Source organism: Callithrix jacchus, chromosome 15 (genome assembly GCF_049354715.1).
Source record: "Callithrix jacchus isolate 240 chromosome 15, calJac240_pri, whole genome shotgun sequence".
NCBI lineage: Eukaryota > Metazoa > Chordata > Mammalia > Primates > Cebidae > Callithrix > Callithrix jacchus.
Genome location: NC_133516.1, coordinates 11,844,607 through 11,864,732, shown reverse-complemented (window position 1 = coordinate 11,864,732; position 20,126 = coordinate 11,844,607). Strand labels below are relative to the sequence as shown.

General features: G+C 41.8%; 1 protein-coding gene across 41 annotated transcripts in view; it reads left to right on the top strand.

Moving 5' to 3' along the window:
- The window catches only part of LOC144576556 (uncharacterized), a 537,019-nt gene that overhangs the window by 91,365 nt on the left and 425,528 nt on the right, over window positions 1–20,126 (top strand). For 34 of the 41 annotated variants that reach the window (XR_013527075.1, XR_013527049.1, XR_013527059.1 and 31 more), the window contains 9 exons: window positions 4,106–4,272; window positions 5,078–5,173; window positions 7,091–7,149; window positions 8,233–8,915; window positions 12,823–12,957; window positions 15,257–15,445; window positions 16,074–16,168; window positions 18,385–18,473; window positions 19,927–19,988. The gene's annotated coding sequence lies outside the window, so the exon portion shown is untranslated. Of the gene's footprint in view, window positions 1–4,105; window positions 4,273–5,077; window positions 5,174–7,090; window positions 7,150–8,232; window positions 8,916–12,822; window positions 12,958–15,256; window positions 15,446–15,875; window positions 16,169–18,384; window positions 18,474–19,510; window positions 19,711–19,926; window positions 19,989–20,126 lie in introns of all 41 variants that reach the window. The other 7 variants (XR_013527061.1, XR_013527055.1, XR_013527046.1 and 4 more) reach the window with 5 other exon arrangements.

Sequence of the window (20,126 nt, the reverse complement as noted above, 5' to 3'; positions counted from 1 at the left end):
CTGAATTACAATAACAGAAGTAAAGATCAAATTATAAAAGTTAAAGAGCAATGCCCGGCTCAGTGGATGCCTGTAATCCCAGTACTTTGGGAGGCCAAGGCGGGTGGATCACAAGGGCAGGAGATCGAGATCATCCTGGCAAACATGATGAAATTCCCTCTCTACTAAAAGTATAAAAATCAGCTGAGCATGGTGGTGGGCACGTGTAGTCCCAGCTACTCAGGAGGCTTAGGCAGGAGAATCACTTGAACCCGGGACACGGAGGTTGCAATGAGCTGAGATTGCGCCACTTCACTTCAGCCTGGCAACAGAGCGAGACTCCACCTCTTAAAAATATTATATTGTCTGTGTCTTTGAGACTCTCATTCCTGGCCCTGAAGATGCTCCTCATACCAGACCTCTATATTTACCTATCTGCTTGACCCCTCCTCAGGCTTCATGTGTCCCAGGCAAAGTCCCCATTTCCCTCTCCATGAGCTCCTCTCAGGGTCTACCAGCTGCCCAAGCCAGATGCCCAGGAGTTACTCTGAAGTATGATTGTCTCCCTTCCGGTATCCAGCCTAGCAAGGCCTGCTGACTCTGCCGAAACACAAAGCTCAGGTTCTACCCCATCCTCCTTCACTGCCCTCCAGTGCTCAGTTAGAGCCATGCCACGGAGCAGCCAGGTCAGGCTCATTGAAAGTAGGAGGTGGAGCCTCTCATTCTCTGGACTGTCATATGTAGTGCCTTCCACTATACTTGGAGTAAACCTCACAGCCCCTGATTGGGTCTGCAGGGGCATGGGTGAGCTGCCCTCTGCGATTCCTCTGCTTTTCCCACATGCCGTCTGTGGATTGCTTGCTCTGTGCCAGCCACTCTGGTCATTTGTGTGCCTTTCTTCTCAGGTCACAGCCTCCTGGCACTGTTGCGCTGAGGGCTGGTGTTTGTGGACTGCTGTTAGTTGAGGGCTTTCTGTGCTTCTCCTTTCTATTAGCATCACAGTTGAAACGTCACCATGTTGGAGAGGTCTCCACTGAGCACTGTCTCACCTCAGCCTCAAGGCTCACTGACTCATCCTCCTTTCGTTTTTCACGTGAAAATGAATGGTGGAGTTTTTTCTCCTGTTTCAGCACAGGGACTCTGACAGCCCAGATCATGCCTGTCTTGTTTACTCCTCAAGCAGGTTCTCAAGTGATTCTCCTGCCTCAGCCTCCCAAGTAGCTGGGATCACAGGTGTGCACCACCACACCCAGCTAATTTTATTTTTAATTTCTAGTAGAGATGGGTGTTCCACCAAGCTGGTCAGGCTGCTCTGAAACTCCTGACCTAAGGTGATCCACCCACCTTGGCCTCCCAGACTGCTGGGATTACAGGTGTGGGCCACTGTGCCCGGCCAGGAATGGATTATTTTTATGCTTCCCCCTTTGAGATGTTGCCATGGTGTTTGTAAACTGTCATGGTGTTGGTGGGAGTGTAGTAGCAGTGAGGACGACCAGAGGCCAGTCTCATCACCATCTTGGTTTTGGCTGGCCGCTTTACTGCAGCCCATTTTATCAGCAAGGTCTTTATGAATTGTATCTTGTGCTGACCTCCTTCCTCAGCCTGTGACTTAGAATGCCTTAACTATCTGAGAATGCAACTCAGTAGGTCTCAGCCTCGTTTTACCCAGCTCCTATTTTAGATGGTGTTGCTCTGGTTCAAATGCCTCTGAAAGGGGAAAGGAAATCTTGGGATTTTCATTGCCGTGAACCACTGCAAGTATTGAGGAAATAATCACTGCTTCCAACCTCATAATCCTGAAGTCATTTGGTACCTGTGAGTCAGGTGTTGGAAACTGGGCAGTGTGGAAGATAGTGCCCTGCCCCATGCATTCTGGATCATTTAATCTGGTGGGGAAATGTGTAGTAAGTAGGAGATACTTACTATGGAAGACGGGATTATGGACTGGGAAAGAATTAACTGGAATAAGGGGGATAATGAGGCAGAGGGTGTGATTGGGACAGCCTTGGTGATGCGTGATGAGCACATTCTGCAGTTGGTCTCACCTCTTTCTAAAAGTTCCAGTTTTCACTGTCAACCCCAACATTTTTTTTTTAATTTTATAGAAAGTTTGTCAGAATTAGGTTTATATATTTTCTTGTTGAATTAACAGAGTAATTTGATTTAACATAACTCTCTAGTATGACTGAAAGCCTCTAATCTTTTACTGTTATTTATGTGTGGGCATATTTCTTTTTACAGCTATGATAATTATTTGACTTTGTGTGATTTCTCAAAAACACATGTGTTTCTTATGTCAAAGAGCTCCTACACTAGATCCCTTCAGATTTGATGCTAATAACATGAAGTGAGAACTTAAGACAAGTCTTTAGATAGTAGAGGAAAGCCAATCTAATAACAAAGAAATTAATTAATTAGTTTCAAGTTGAGTTGTGGAGGTGGGGGAGGCAGTTTGGTAAATGAGTTTAGAAGTAAGGAGAAAGGTCTGGCAATAGATATCATTTTGGATTTTGTAGTAGTGTTTTGATAGCAGTTGTTGATAGCACCAAAATAATTTATCAGTGAGCTCCCTGACAGCTCCCTGACTTTTCTTTTTAAAGAAACAGGGTCATGTTATGTTTTCTGGGCTGGGCTAGAACTCCTGGGCTCAAGTTATCCTCCTGTCTCAGTCTCCTAAGTAGTATCTAAGGCTACAGCCATGTGCCACCATGCCCAGGTTTGAGCCACTCCCAGCCATAATGTTGCAAAATACTTAAATGTTACATTCAGAGGTGCATGGGAGATCTGTATATAAATAGCACCATGTAAATTGCTTGAATGTTTTTCTTTAGAGTTCTGTTTGGATGTGGCTTCAGAGCATGGATTAGTAAATTCATTTTTAGCTTTTTTTATTAGGGCAGATTCTCACTCTGTTGTTCAGGCTGGAGTGCAGTAGCTCACTGCAGCCTCTTCCTCCCTGGTTCAACTGATTCTCTTGCCTCAACCTCCTGAGTAGCTGGGACTACAGGTGCCTGCCACCACACCCAGCTTTTTTTTTTTTTTTTTTTTTTTTTGGTAGAGGCAGGGTTTCACCATGTTGGCCAGGCTGATCTTGAACTCCTGACCCAAGTGATCCCCCTACCTTGGCTTTTCAAAGAGTTGGGATTACAAGCATGAGCCATTGTGCCTGACCATTTCTTTTCTTTTTTTACATTTTTAAATTACAGTTTTTATACCTATTCAGAAGTAGAGAAAATACTACGATGAACACTAAAATGCCTATTCCTCAATTTCTGTGATTATTAAGATTGTCCTACATTTTGTTCTATTTCTTTTCCTTCCTTTGCAAGAATAATGTAAAGCAAATCACAGCCTTCACGTCATTTTACCTGTTCAGTGCACATCCCCAAACAGCCACTATCTCCTCACATCTGACAAAATTAACAATGAATCTTTGGTGTCAGCTCATTGTTTGCTGTATATCTGGATCCAAACAATCTTCTTGTGCTAAGTTTGGTTATCATGCCTCTTTTAATCTAAACTAGCCTCTGCTTACTATTGTTATTTCATATTCCATGAATTCTTTGTGGAAAGTTATTTCTTTTAAAATAGCATGCTTACAAGGTTGAAGAGGTAAAGAATATTGGTCTTGTGGTTGCAGTGCAGGTGAAAGTGTAGCCTGAAATGTGCCAGTGTGCAGCAGCAATGGAGGAGGGTTATTAAAGGTCACCAGCCGGGAGTAGCAAAAGGCTGCTTCCAAATAGTATTTACGGGCTGGGTGCAACGGCTCATGCCTGTAATCCCAGCACTTTGGGAGGCCGAGATGGGCGAACCACCTGAGATGGGGAGTTTGAGACCATCCTGCCCAAAATGGTGAAACCCGGTCTCTACTAAAAAATACAAAAATTAGCCAGGCATGATGGCAGGTGCCAATAATAGCTACTTGGGAGGCTGAGGCAGGAGAATTGCTAGAACCTGGGAGGTGGAGGTTGCAGTGAGCTGAGATCATGCCACTGCACTCCAGTCTGGGTGACAGAGGAAGACTCCATCTCAAAAAAAGTACTGCTTAGGTTGTATTCTTTATCTTCTATAATAATTTTCTTTCTCTGTCTTCCTAAGTGTATTAAGAAAAAGCTTTATCTTTTAGGATCTTTGAAGATCTTTATTAAGACCAAAACTCTGAAGCACGTTCACATGATTTGTATATGGAAAGACTACCGGAATGCATTTCTTTCGGAAGTCCCTCATGATATGGAGTTCCAAGGCTGGGAAACATCAGTCAAGTGGGCAACTGAATTAAATTTTTATTAAAAGGTAAGATAATCTGCAGAAACAAATTAAGAGATTAATTTGATGAAGATGGGCCTTTCGTTCCATCTCATCATGACTTCTTTCTATTTACACTTAATATTTAGGTTCACTTACTGAACAAACATTTATTTAGTATAAGCATCAGATGTGCAAAATTGGGTTTGACAAGAACCCTGTCATTGGGGGCTTAATACTAAGAAAAATACAATGAAAAGTGTTTGAGCATTTTTGGGGAAGAAAGCAAGGATGGCATATTCAGTTACTGTCTCATTAAACATTAATGAGAAATTAAAAGCAAAGTATTATAAGTTCCATCAAACAAAACCATTTAAGTTTTTGTTTTTGATAATATTTCTTTAATAAAAAGCTGCTGTCATTTCAGACAACTTGCTATTTAGGCCCTGAGGAATTTTTCACTTGAAGGCATGTAAAGAAAGATGAGCATTTGTAATGGATTTAACGTTCATCATTTGACTGCGTGACTGATCCCCAGAGCTGTAATTTTACTAACACATTTTTTCAGAAGTTAGTTAGCAGCTGCACCTCACCAGCCAGCCACCCTCAACATCCAGTGCTCTTTTGTTCTTCTATTTCTCCTCAAACTTGGTTACTCTCACAAAGTCATATAAACTTGCGTTTCTTTTCTTTCCTTTTTTCTTGTTCCATCACTCAGGCTGCAGTGCAGAGGTGTGATCACGGCTTGCTATAGTTTCAAACTTAAGTAATACTCCCACCTCAGCCTCCCAAGTAGCTGCGACTACAGATGTACACCACTACGCAAAGCTAATTTTTTTATTTTTTGTTGTAGGGATGGGATCATGCTGTGTCGCCCAGGATGGTCTTAACTCCTTACCTTAAGTGGTCCTCCTGCCTCAGCCTCCCAAAGTTCTGGGATTATATGCAGGTATAAGCCACCTGTACCCAGTCCCCTATTTATTTTAAATAACAGCTTTATTGAAATATAGTTAACATCCCTTACAACTGATTCATAAAAGTATGCAAAAGTATTCATGGAGCTGTGCATCTGTCACCACAATCAATTTTAGAAGCTTTCATTTCCCTCCAGAGAACTCTACATTTCTTTGCTACTAGTTCCTACTCCCCCTATACCCCTGTGCTCCCATAGGCAGCCGCTGATCTGTTTTCTGTCACTTTAGAGTTGCATGATCTGGACCTTTTATATAAATAGGATTATGCAATATGTGGGGATCTTTTGTGGCTGGCTTTTGTTTTCGCTCCTAGCACAATGTTTACAGAGTTCCTTCATGTCATGGCATGTGTCAGTATTTTTTTCCTTCTACGGCTGAATAATATACTCTACGGTAGACTCACACTATATTTTATTTATCTGTTCATCAGTTGATGAACATTTCGGTTGTTTTCATATATTGATCATTATGAATAATACTGCTATGAAGATTTTCATGTACAAGTTTTTGTGTGGACATATATTTTTATTTCTCTGGAATCTATGCCTAGGAGAGAACTTGTTGCATTCTATGATACTGTACATTTAGGCTTTTGAGAAACTGTTTTCCAAAATGGTTACACCAGTCAGGTACGGTGACTCACATCTGTAATCCCAGCTACATGAGAGGCTGCTGAGGTGCGAGGATCACATGAGCCTATGAGTTAGGAGAGACCAGTGTGGGCAAGATAGCAAGACCCTGTCTTGATTTAAAGAAATAAAATGCAAATGACAAGAAAAGAAACATCCAATCAAAGCAGTTAAACCATTTTATGTTCCCACCAGTAATGTATGTGGGTTCCAGTTTCTACATTTTCACCAACATTTGTTTTTTTGAGACAGGATCTCACTGTGTCGCCCAGGCAGGAATGCAGTGGTGTGATCATGGCTCACTGCAGCCTCGAACTCCCAGACCCTCATGATCTTTTTACCTCAGCCTCTTGTGAAGTTGGGACTACCTTCACATGCTACCACACTCAGCTAATTTTTGTATTTTTAGTAGAGACAGTGTTTCACTATGTTGTCCAGTCTGGTTTCAAACTCCTGGACCCAAGTGATCCACCTGCCTTGGCCTCCCAAACTGCTGGGATTACAGGTGTGAACCACCATACCTGGTTCTCTCTCTCTTTTCTCTCTTCCCTTCCTTCTTTGGTAGATGGAAGAAAACACTATCCATGTCTTGTTTTTAGGCCTGAGACTTTTAAAGCATATGAGGGGATATGTGATTGTATTTATAGAAGATTAGCGGGAGATAGCCTTGAATACAACGTGATATTAAAGGATCCCATTAAAGATATTTGTAGTATGCTTCAAAAGAGCTGTGTGTTGCCGAGTTACCACTTTACTTGTGAGGACACATGCTCCATGAAGCAGCTAATGAGACAATTTGCAATTGTTATTTTGTTTTGTTACTCTGTAGATTTAGTTGTGCTCAAGCCTTCAGATAACCTTTTCTTAATTTTTTTTCCTGAGACAGAGTCTTGCTCTCAACCCAGCTGGAGTGCAGTGGTATGATCTTGGCTCACTGCAACCTCTGCTTCCTGGGTTCACACAATTCGCCTGCCTCAGCCTCCTGAGTAGCTGCGATTACAGGCACCTGCCACCACTCCAGGCTAAATTTTGTGTTTTTAATAGAGATGGGGTTTCACCATGTTGGCCAGGCTGGTCTCAAACATTTAACCCATGATCTGCCTGCCTTTCAAAGTGTCGGGATTACACGTCGGAGCCACTGCCCCCAGCCTGTCTTTTCTTTTCAAAACCACCCTTGATGATTAAATGTTAAATATGTACTAGTGGATATTACTTTGCTGAATATTGCATGGTGAATATTAAATGTTTATTGTCACCTTTTAGACATGAACTTATTAATTCTACACGTGAAGATTTACAACTTGATACACCAGCTTCAGGAGGTAGGTCTTCAGTATTAACTCAGATGAGAAGATCATGTGCAATAATTATTTAATGCTTACCATTGATTATTTAATGGTACCTTTCATGTGAAATCAAATGCCTCTAACTACTAATTATGTGCCAGGACAGGAGAATTCATCTTGTCCAAATTTTATTACTCTCTAGAAAAATTAACTCAGTTCATTTGTATTAACCCATTATAAATATGTGTAAATATTGCATTTATGTATAGACAGAAATAAGATAACAGTATTTGTTCTACTTCTGAGATGGAATGTTTATCTGGCATAGTACATTGAACAGTTTATTATTGAAGTCTACACCAGTCAACTGAACAAGGCTTCATCAACTGTCTGTGATACCCAGGACATAAGGTTTCCTTTTAGAGTGTGGAGCCATGCATATCATCTCTTAATTGTTAGATATGTTTTGAAAGAAATAGAATGGATTTGTTTACTGGTTTTGTTTCCGGAGTGGAGAGGGACAAAACAGAATGGACTCACACTGTTTAGATTTCCTAAAATGGAAGGATTGCCAGCAAGATCATATTTCTAGTCTCCCCATAACAAATGTTTTCTTTCTTAATTTTTTTTTTTTTTTTTGAGATGGAGTTTTGCTCTGTTACCCATCCTGGAGTGCAGTGGTGTGATCTCAGCTCACTGCAACCTCCACCTCCTGGGTTCAAGCTGTTCTCCTGCCTCAGCCTTTCATGTAGCTGGAATTACAGGCACAAACAACCATGCCCATCTAATTTTTTTATAGTAGAGGTGGGGTTTCATTCTGTTGGCCAGGCTGGTCTTGAGATCTTAACATGAGGTGATCCGCCTGCCTCAACCTCCCAAGAATCTGCTATTACAGACACCTGCCACCATGTCTAGTTAATTTCTGTGTAGGTAGTAGAGATGAGGTTTCACCACATTGGCCAGGCTGCTCTCAGACTCCTGTCCTCGAATGATCCACCTGCCCTGGCCTCCCAAAATTCAGGGCTTACAGGTGTGAGCCACCCGCATTTGGCCAGTGATTGACTTTCATTTATTTTATATATTTATTTTTTGAGATGGAGTTTCACTCTCATTACCCAGGCTGGAGTGCAATAGTGCGATCTTGGCTCACGACAACCTCCGCCTCCTGGGTTCCAACGATTCTTCTGCCTCAGCCTCCTGAGTAGCTGGGATAACAGTTACGTGCCATCATGCCCAGCTAAGTTTGCATTTTTAGTAGAGACAAGAGTTTAATGTTGGTCAGGCTGGTCTTGAACTCCTGACCTTAGGTGATCTGCCTGCCTCGACCTCCCAAAGTGCTGAGACTACAGGTGTGAGCCACCACCCCCAGCCCAGCTCTTGACTTTTTATAGCTATTATACTATTTTAATGTTGAGTAAATAAATGCTAGCTCAAATGTTGTAGTTCAGGAGAATCTTCTGTTTCTGGTACTTTTCAAAATTATGTTTATAACTCCAGTATGTGTTTTTATGAGTCCAGTAAGGTTGCACTGATGTTTATGTATTGAAAATACTACCTTTTCCATTTAGTACTATATGTATTACCTAATATTAGCTGGTGTGCTTTTCTGGTTTTATGATGTGGTTCAGATTGCTATAGAACGTCTGGCTGTATCTACATTGGCTTAAAGTAATGGGATTTTGTTTTTTGAGCTGGAGTTTTGCTCTCGTCACCCGTTCTGGAACGCAATGGCACGATCTCGGCTCACTGCAACCTTCGCCTCCCAGGTTCAAGTGATTCTTCTACCTCAGCTTCTCGAATAGGTGGGATTACAGGTGTCCACCACCACGCCTGCCTGATTTTTGTATTTTTAGTAGATGTGGGGTCTCCCCATGTCAGCAAGGCTGATCTGGAACTTGTGACCTCAAGTGATCCATTTGCCTTGGGCCTACTGAAGTGCTGGGATACAGGTGTGAGCCACCACACCTGGCCTATGTCTTTATTGTATTGTTAATTTAGTACAATTCTAAGTAAAAATAATTTGCTATTAACGTTTTATAAATTGACTCTAACAGTTTTATAAATGTAAGTGCTTTTCATAAGATGAAATAGATTATGTTGTGGGGCTTTGTTGTGATGGTGATTTATTAGATTATTCTGTTTAACGACAATAATTTTCAGCTGTTGTGACATTATAAAAAATCTTCACATTTTATAATTTTAAAGCAGCATTAGTGGTAATTACCTTAGGGAAAGATACTTTGGTTTTGATCTATAAGTATGATATTTCAAGTTTAGTGTACAGCAAAGGATATTAAACTTCAGTGAGCACCAATGTGTTATATGGTGCACTTGAAAGTTTAGGACAAATGTCAATGTTTAGCAAATAGACTTTAACACATAATGATAGCAAAAAATGGAGCTATTCTGATGGGAGATTGTTGGTTATGTTTAATTTGACTACTACCCATGCTCTTGCCATTTTGTTTCTTTGAGAGAGTCTTGCTCTGTCACCCAGGGTGGAGGGCAGTGGCATGATCTCAGCTCACTGCAATGTCCACCTCTCAGGTTCAAGCAATCCTCCTGCTTCAGTGTCTCTAGTAGTTGGGACTACAGGTAAGTGCCACCATGCCAGGCTAATTTTTGTATTTTTAGTAGAGACGGGGTTTCACCATGTTGGCCAGGCTGGTCTCGAACTCCTGACCTCAGGTGATCCACCCACCTAGGCCTTGCAAAGTGCTGGGGTTACAGGTGTGAGCCCGTTCAATGACTAGCTCTTGAATTTTTTTTTTTTTTTTGAGACGTAGTTTCGCTTTTGTTGCCCAGGCTGGAATGCAAAGGCTTGATCTCAGCTCATCACAACATCCTCCTCCTGGGTTCAAGTGATTCTCCTGCCTCAGTCTCCCAAGTAGCTGGGATTACAGGTGTATACCACCATGTCTAGCCAATTTTGTTTGTTTGTTTGTTTGTTTGTTTGTTTGTTTTTTAGTCAAGACGGGATTTTTCCATGTTGGTTAGGCTGGTCTCGAACTCCAGACCTCAGGTTTTCTGACTGCCTCGGCCTCCCAAAGTGCTGGGATTACAAGTATCAGCCACAGTGCCCATCCCAGCTCTTGACTTTTTATAGCTGTTGTAGTATTTCAATCTTGAGTAAATAAATGCTAGCTGAAATGTTGCAGTTCAGGAGAATCTTTGGTTTCTATTAGTTAAAAAAATTATTTCTAAGTCCAATGAGGTTACACTAATGTTTATGTTTTGAAAATATTGCATTTTTCATTCAGTACTCCATATATTAAATAACATTAGCCGGTATTTTTTTCTGGCCTTATAATTTGGTTCAGACTGTTGTAGAAAGTCTGGCTCTATCTACATTGGCTTAAATAATGAAATTATTTCTTTCTTTCTTTCCTTTTCTGGTTTTTTTTTTTTTTTTGAGCCAGAGTTTCCCTCTTGTCCCTCATGCTGGAGTGCAATGGCATGATCTTGGCTCAGTGCAACTCCACCTCCTGGGTTCAAGTGATTCTCCTACCTCAGCTTCCCGAGTAGCTGGGATTGCAGGCACCTGTCTCCACACATAGGTAGTTTTTGTATTTTTAGTAGAGATGGGTTTTCCCATGTTGGCAAGGATGGTCTTGAACTACTGATCTTATGTGATTCACTGACCTCAGGCTCCCAAAGTGCTGGATTACAGGTGTGAGTCACTGTACCCAGCTGTAATGGGATATTTTGCTGTAGTGTTTGATAATCAGAATATTAGCATTTTGGAGGTTCTTTTTATTTTTTTCATACTATTTTTTGGACTGAATTACAATAACAGAAGTAAAGAACAAATTATAAAAGTTAAAGAGCAATGCAGGGCCTGGTGGCTCATGCCTGTAATTCTAGAACTTTGGGAGGCCAAGGTGGGTGGATCATGAGGACAGGAGATCAAGATGATTTTAGCCAATATGGTGAAACCCCGTCTCTACTGAATGTACCAAAATTAGTTGGGCATGGTGGCAGCCACCTGTAGTCCCAAATACTCAGGAGGCGGAGGCAGGAGAATTGTTTGCACATGAGAGATGGAGGCTGCAGTGAGCTGAGATTGTGGCACTGCACTCCCATTTGGCAACAGACCAAGACTTCGTTAAAAAAAAAAAAATTAAAGAGCAATACAGATTGAATAATTATTCTTTTTTACAAATTGTATTTAAATGATATCCTTTTTTTTTTCAGTTACAGCTCAAGCTTAAAAGCCAAAGGTCCAGGATGATCTTATAGTTTTTTTCCAGTCTCATGTTGAAGATCTTTATGTAGAAGGACTTCCCAAAGAATTTTTTTTCTGAGACAAAGTTTTCACTCTTGTCACCCAGCCTGGAGTGCAGTGGCGTGATCTCGGCTGGCTGCAATCTCTGCCTCCTGGGTTCAAGCGATTCTTTTTCTTCAGCCTCCTTATTGGCCAGGCTGGTCTCAAAATCCTGAGTTTGTGATTTACCTGCCTCGTTCTCTGAAAGTGCTGGGATTACAGGCATGAGCCATCATACTCAGCCTATTTTACATATTTTTATCCTTCACTTTTTAATTTTTCTGGGTCCAACACTAAGTCAGTCATGCCAGTGTTAGCTTTTGAAACATGGACAATGCTGACATCTGACTGGCATGCAACTGACATTTTCTTTTGGAGTTCTGATTGGCTCCATCTGAGGGGGGGCTCTGTGATGTCACAGGGGTGGGTTTTCAGGGAAGTCACAGGGAAAGGACAGGGCCTGGAGATGTGTTGTCTTCTCAGAGTGAAGCCTGGTAACTGCAATGTCTGTGTGGCTGAGGTAGGGGGATCCCTTCAGTCCAGGAGTTCAAGAGCAGCTTGGGCAACATGGTATGACCTGTATCTGTAGTCCCACCTCAGCCTCCCAGCTACTTGAACCCCAGGGTTCAAGGCTGCAATGAGCTATGATCCCAGCACAGATCTCCAACCTGTGAGACTGAGGTACACCCTGCCTAAAAGAACAAAAAGAAAACTATCCAAGTGTGAAGAGTAGGGGACTGCTTAAAGAAAACATGAGGCTCCCTGGGCCCTGTAATCCCAGCACTTTGAGGGCCGAGGCGGGGGGATGGCTTGGGCTCAGGAGGTTGAGACCAGCCTGGGCATCATGATGAAACCCTCTCTCTACAAAAGATATAAAAATTAACTAGGTGTGGTGCACACCTGGCCTAATTTTTGTAGAGATGAGGAGTGGTCTAGCTATGTTGCCCAGGCCTGTCTTGAACTCCTAGGTTGAAGCAACCTTCTGACCTTGTCTTTCAAAGTTGTTGGGATTACAGGCATGAGCTACTGCCCCCACCTGGGTTAGGCTATTTAAGAACATAAGAAAGTGCTGAGGCAGCTCAGTGGCTCATCCCAGTACTTTGGGAGGCTGAGACGAGCAGATCACCTGAGGTCAGGGGATCGAGACCAGCCTGGCCAAAATGCTGAAACTCTGTCTCTGCAAAAAATCCAAAACTTAGCTGGGGGTGGTGGTAGGCTCCTGTATACCAGCTATTCAGCAGGCTGAGGCAGGAGAATCATTTGAACCTGAGAAATGGAGCTTGCCGTGAGCTGAGATCATGCCACTGCACTCCAGCCTGGGCGACAAGAGTGAAACTCTGTTTCAAGAAAAGAAAGTTAAAGAGCAATACAGATTCAATAATGATTCTTTCCTGCAAATTGTGTTTAAATTATATCCCTTTTCCTTTTTGTTCTTATACCTCAAGGTGTAAAAGCCAAAGGTCCGGTGATGATTCCATACCCTTCTCTCCAGTCTCATGTTGAAGATCTCTATGAAGAAAGCCTTCCCAAAGGAATTTGTTTTTCTTTTTCCTGAGACAGTTTTCACTGTTGTCACCCAGGTTGGAGTGCTATGATATGATTTTGGCTAACTGGCTCTTGGGTTCAGGCAGTTCTTTTGCCTCACAGTCACCCACCACCATTCAAGACTAATTTTGGTATTATTAGTAGAGAAGGGATTTTTCTATGTTGGCCAGGTTGGTCTTGGGCTCCTGACCTCAGGTGATACTAGGTGGAATAAGGGGGATGGGTGTGATTGGGACAGTCTTTATGATATGTGATAGGCATGTTCTGCAGTTGACTTCATCTCTTTCTAAAGCTTCCACTTTTTACTCTCAGCTCTGACAATTGGTTCTTTTTTATTTTATAGAAAGTTTGTTAGAATTAGGTTTATATAGTTTCTTGTTGAATTGACAGAATAATTTTATTTAACATCATTCTTTATTGTGACTGAAAGCCTCTAATTTTTTACTGTTTGTTTATGGGCATACTTCTTTTTACAGATATGAGAACTATTTCATTTTATGTGTTTCTTATCTCAAAGAGTTCCTATACTAGATCCTTTGAGATTTGGTGCTAATAACATGAAGTAAGAATTTAATACAAATCTTAGATGTTAGAGGAAAGCCAATCTAAGATCAAAGAAATTAATTTCTTTCAAGTTGAGTTGTGGAGGTAGAGGAGGCAATTGCATAAATGAGTCCAGAGGTAAGGAGAAAAATCTGGCAGTAGATTTAATTTTGGATTTTATACTAGTGTTTTGATAGCACTTGTTTATATCACCAAAATAACTCATCAATGAGCTCCCTCTCAGGTCCCCATTTCTTTTTAAAGAAACCAGGTCTTGTTATGTTGTCTGGGCGTGACTAGAACTTTTGGGCTCATGTTATCCTCCTGCCTCAGCGTCCTAAGTGGCCGGGGCTACAGGCATGTGTTACCATGCCCAGCTTTGAACCACTCCCAGCCATCAGGTTGCAAAATATTTAAATTTATATAGAAAGGTGCAAGGGAGATTTCTATATAAATAGCACCATGTAAATTGCTAGAATCTTTCTTTTTAGAATTCTGTTTAGATGTGGCTTCAGAGCAGGGAATAGTAAATTAATTTTTACTTTTATCTTTGTTTTTGGTGTTTTTTTTTTTTTTTTTTTGAAGCAGATTCTCACTCTGTCGCCGAGGCTGATCTTGGCTCACTGTAGCCTCTTTCTGCTGGGTGCAAGTGATTCTCTTGCCTCAGCTTCCTGAGTGGCTGGGACTACAGGTGCCTGTCACCACATTTGGCTAATATTTTGTGTGTGTAGTTTTGGTAGAGGCAGGGTTTCACCATGTTGGCCAGGCTGGTCTCTTAACTCGTGACCCATGTGATCCACCTGCCTCAGCCTCCTTAAGTGCTGGAATTATAGGAATGAGCCACTGCTCCCGACTGTTTTTTTTTACATTTTTAAATTATAGTTTTTATACCTATTCAAAAGTAGAGAAAATAGTACGATATAAACTGAAATACCCATTCCTCAATTTCTGCGATCATTAAGATTGTCCACATTTTGTTCTGCTATTCTTTTACCTCCCTTTGCAGGAATATTATAAAGCAAATCGCAGTCACCACATCATTTTATCTGTTCTGTGTGCATCCTTAAACAGCCACTCTCTCATCACATCTGACAAATTTAACAATGATTTTTTGGTGTCAGCTCATATGTAGCCCTTAGTCGAGTTTCCTTACTCTTATCTGAATAGTATCTGAGAAAATTTTGTTTTAGATATGGCTTTAAACAATCTTCATATGCTAACTTTGGTTGTTATGCCTCTTTTCATCTAAACCAGCCTCTGCTTACTATTTTTAATTCCCATTCCATGAATTCTTTGTGGAAAGTTATTTCTTATTAAACAGCATGCTCATGAGGTTGAAGGGATAAAGAGCATTGATCTCATGGCTGCAGTGCAGATGAAATTGTAGCCCGAAATGCGCTACTGTAAGGCAGCCAATGGAGGAGGGTTATTACAGCCACGAGCAGATAGTAGCAAAAAGCTGCTTCCAAATAGTGTTTGTGACTGGGCACATTGGCTCATGCCTGTAATCCCAGCACTTTGGGAGGCCAAGGTGGGTGGATCACCTGAGGTCAGGAGTTGGAGACCAGCCTGGCCAACTTAGTTAAGCCCTGTATCTACTAAAAATATACAAAAATTAGACAGGCATGCTGGCAGGCACCTGTAATCTCAGCTACTCGGGAGACTGAGGCAGGAGGATTGCTTGAACCCGAGAGGTTGAGATTGAAAGGAACTAAGATCATGCCACTGCACACCAGCTTAGGTTATGTTCTTTATTGTCTATAATGATTTTTTCTTTCTCTTCTGTTTAAGGATATTGCAAAACAAAGTTTAATCTTTGAAGATCGTTTTTAAGACCAAAAATTTGAAGGACATGTGAATGATCTGTGTGTGGAAGAACTACTGGAAAACATTTCCTTTCAGAAGTCCCTCATGATAGGGAATCCCAAGGCTGGGAAACATCATTCAAGTGGGCAATGAAATTAAATTTGTTATTAAAAGGTAAGATGATAATCTGCAGGCACAAATTCAGTGTCTTCCCTAAGAAGAGATTAATTTGATGAAGATGGGCCTTTTGCTCACCTCTCATCATGACTTCTTTATACTTACAATTCACATTTAGTTTCACTTATTAAACAAACATTTATTTAGTATAAGTATCAGATGAATAAAATATGCCCGTACATACAGAATACAGTGTAAGAGTTGGGCTAGGGTGTCATCAAGTTTTAGAGAGTGATTGCAGCTAATAGACTCCTTGTTCATTCTTGCATTTATTCAGTATAGAAGTAGTAAAAGAGGTTTTAAGTTAACATACTTGTGGATAATTAAGATGGTTAAAAGAGTGGTTTTAAGAATGATAAAAACTTTTGGTTCTGAGGTCCAGAATAAACACCATTAAGAAGTAATTCTTTTTCAACCTTCCCCTTAGAGGAACAGCTGGCATGAAGTTTACATGAGTAAACAGAGTAGAGAAAAAGGAATGTGGGGTAAACAGGCTCAACCATATGACTTAAAGCTCGAATGTAAGAACTGGCTGTCTTCAGCCTGGCTCATTAAAACTTCGGCTTCCCAAAGGTTTGAGACTATATTCTATACTTCCCTAATATTTCCCTTAATATTTTTCCAGCCACCATGAGTGAATCCCAGCAAGCCCTGCATAAAATATATCGTTAATTATATTTTCTATTTGATGTTTGACTCCCCCTCCTCCTTCACTAAAAGGTAAGTAAGGGAAGGGATTATGTCTGTTTTGTTCTGTTGTAAGCCTAAATCCCTAGAAGGTGCTCAGTAAATATTTGTTGTTTGAATGAATAAATCAGCCTATGATTGAATCAGACAGTCGTCTGTGGAAGGGACTTTTCATACCCGTGGTGCATATGTGTATGATAGCTGGCATAGGGGGGGATGTGGTCAGAATGGCTCTTTCTATGTGGAATAGTTTTGCTTAGCATAATCCCAGCGGGTTCCTACTGGGGTTAAGCCACAGTTTTAACCTTATTTATTAGTATCATTCTTTAATCATAAAGCCAGAGGATGTTAAGATTGGAATCGATCTGGGAGACTATTCAGTCTGCTTTTCTTTTTATTGATGTGAGAATAACAGAGCCTAGAGAAAGTAAGCTGATTACTCAACAATCGTAAAGCTTTCGAGGTCAACCTGAAATTAGGCTTCTGATGTGAGATTCTATGGTGTTTCCTTCATGTGTTCCCCCTGGCTAAGACAGTTCATGGGCTTTCAGGTTTGACATTTTTCTCTCCAGTCTCTAAAAAAAAGCTTTTCTCTGGACATTCGAGGTTAGCACAGATGGGCAGTGACCCTGCAATGTGTGGATAATCCCAAAGGTTGACTACTGTGGATGGGAACTATCCCAGATGTGTCAGGAGTACCACAGGCATGCTCACTTCTCCATTCACTGGAGCTGCATACAGTGGAAAGGAAACCCAAATCAAGACACTTGGCTGCTTCAGTTCTTTTATTACGTGTCACAGTCCGATATGTGTCCATTTAAATTCAGACTTTTTGATGAATCGTCAGACCAGCTGCAGGCCCTTTGGCTCAGAAGTCTTGATCTCACCAACTGTTCATTTTCTTAATGGACTTCCTTACTTCAGGCATTTGTGTGTAGCTGGTCTATTGTGGAGTTGTCAGAGGGGTGTGGAGCCCTCTCTGTTTGGGACAGTCAGTTCTCTCCCTGTAGCATGTCCTGAAGTGGGGCTGTCTCCATTCTCTTTGTGTGTGAAATCTTTTGTTAAGCAGGGTAAAGTGAGAGAGGACTCCTAAAGAGAAAAACTCCTCCAGCATTTGCGGAAACATGTTTGTGAACTGACCAAGATGTAATTGGATGGCATGAAAAAGGCTAAAATTTATTTAATTTATTGCTATCTGGTTTTGGTACATGGTGCCTTAAATTGAGTTTAGAAGAAACTTTGCAGATGGAATTTTGTTCTGTTGCCCAGGCTGGAGTGTAGTGTTGTGATCTCAGCTCACCGCAACCTTTGCCTCCTGGATTCAAGTGATTCTCCTGCCCCAGCCTCCCAAGTAGCTGGGATCACAGGCACCTGCCACCATGCCTGGCTAATTTTTATATTTTTAGTAGAGACGAGGTTCTACCACGTTGGCCAGGCTGCTCTTAAACTCCTGACCTTAAACGATCTGGCCACCTCGGCCTCACAAACTGTTGGGATCGCAGGTGTGAGCCACTGCACCCGGCCAAGGGTATCATATTTAATTCTCCCTGTGGCCTCTTTTATAATACCAGTCATGCATGGAGCCCATGGTTTTGCTGCACCTAGTTTTACTCAAACGAAGGCTCTGGACTTTCATAGTTTACACTGACATATTTCTAGTTTGCCTCTGAAACGGACTCTGAGGATGCTGACTTCCAGATAGTCGTTCTTGGCTTCCAGATAGTTATTTTTGGGTCAAGGGAATTTCAAGTGTTTTGAGTATACTAGCCACACCTCTTATCTTCATTTTGGTTTGGTTACAAAATTTATTTTAGCTTAATTTTCTTAGATTAAGTGGGCAAAGACAGAGCAAAAGCTTTTGGGAGGCTGAGGTGGGTAGATCACGAGGTCAGGAGTTTGAGACTGATGTGGCCAACATGGTAAAATTTTGTCTTTACTAAAAATACAAAAGTTAGCTGAGCATAGTGGTGCATACTTGTAATTCCCACCACTTGGGAGGCTGAGGCAGGTGAATTGCTTGAACCCAGGAGCCTCTTGAGAAGTTGGGACTACAGCACATGCCACCATACTCAGCTAATTTTTTTATTTGTAGTGGAGATAAGTTTTCTCTATGTCACTCAGGCTGGTTTCAAACTCCTGGACCTAAGTGATTCACCTGCCTTGGCCTTTCAAACTGCTGCAGTTACAGGTGTGAACCATGCCTGTTTTTTTTTTTCTCATTTTTCTCTCTTTCCTTCCTTCTTTGGTAGATGGAAATGTGTCATGTACCAGCTATTCATCCAATGACTGCTCCTCAGTTCCAAATTCAGCCTTCACTGCCTGCTCTGCAAACATAGAGGTGGGATCTTTAAATGCTTCCTCTGTCAACTGGTGCATTATTAAATGTTGTCAGTACATGATGCTTGAGGGGCATCATAAGAGGCTTTTCTTTCTAGTTGTGTACAAATCTTCACAGGCACTGAGCTTCTCCAGCACCAGGCTCCTGCCCTGCATAATGCTTAGTAGCCCGCAGTGACCAGCGGTTTCTCCGCATTTTCCTGGGTGGTTTTGTAGTGAGACAGCTGTTTACCAATACGTTAAGCTAGCACCCTAGATGGTGGCTTTTCAGCAAATTCCAGAAGGCATATTGCTAGCATGTTCCACCAAGTGGTAATGCATCAATTCTACCATTGAATTACCCATGACTGTGCCCTGTCCAAGGGGGCCTGGATCTCAGCCTTAGTGGGGAATCCCTTCCTTGGTCACTCTATCTCAGTGTAGGGACAGTAGGAAGTTACTGCTCCTTGTAACAGCTGGTCCTATACTTTGTTTTTTTGAGGCAGGGTCTCTTGCCCAGTGTAAAGTGCAGTGGTGAAATCGTGGCTCACTGCAACCTTAACCTCCTGGGCTGAAGCAATTTTTTCACCTCAGCCTCCCAAGTAACTAGGACTACAAGTGTGTGCCACCACACCTGGCAATTTTTTTTTTTTTTTTTGGTAGAGCCAGGGTCTCACTGTGTTTCCAAGGCTGGTCTCAAACTGCTGGCCTCAAGCAGTCCTCCAGCCTTGGCTTCCCAAATTGCTGGAATTATAAGCATGAGCCACCTTGTCTGGCCTCTGGTAGCCATATGTTCTCTAGAGTTCTCTTTCCTTTTGTAGCCAATCTCTCATATGGTGTCCCCTTGTTATATAATTAATTTTTTTTTACTTTAAATTTTACCAGTTTAAACTTTGGGTGATTTTTGTCTTTTGATTGGACTCTGACAAATACAGAACTGATGCTAGGAAGGGTTCTGGGAGAAAGACCCACACAAATGGGATCTGGGCATAGGTTGGTTATCCAAGGGACAGCGTTGAGCTCCTTGTCAATGGGAAATGGGCTGCTGGTGATTTTTAGGAAGTGACCTCATAATGTTTCAAGCTACCACTTCCTGTTGATTGTGATGAAATGCCAGCTGAGACACATGCCTTAGGAGCTAAGTGGCTTCTTTACTTGACCACTATGAAGACTTCTGTCGAGAAGGTCCTTTTGGATGCAGTGGAGCAGGGGCACCTAATCCCTGAATCACAGGCCTGTACTTGGCCACACAGGAAGAGGTGAGCAGCAGGTGGGCAAGCAAAGCTTCATCTGTATTTATGGCCACTCCCGTCTTTTCCATTTGATCTCCACCTCCTGTCAGGTCAGTGGCAGCATTAGATTCTCATAGGAGCAGGAACCCTATTGTGTAACTGTGCATGCAAGGGTTCTACCTTGCTGTGTCTTTATGAGAATCTGTTGCCTGATAATCTATCACTATCTTTCATCACCCCCAGATGGGACCATGTAGTTGCAGGAAAACAAACAAGCTCAGGACTCACACTGATTGTACATTATGGTGAGTTATATAATTATTATATACTACAATGTAATCACAAAGTACACAATAAATGTAATGTGCTTGAAATATTCCAAAACTGACCCCTGCCCCCAGCCTGTGGAAAACTTGTCTTCCATAATATTGGTCCCGGGTGCC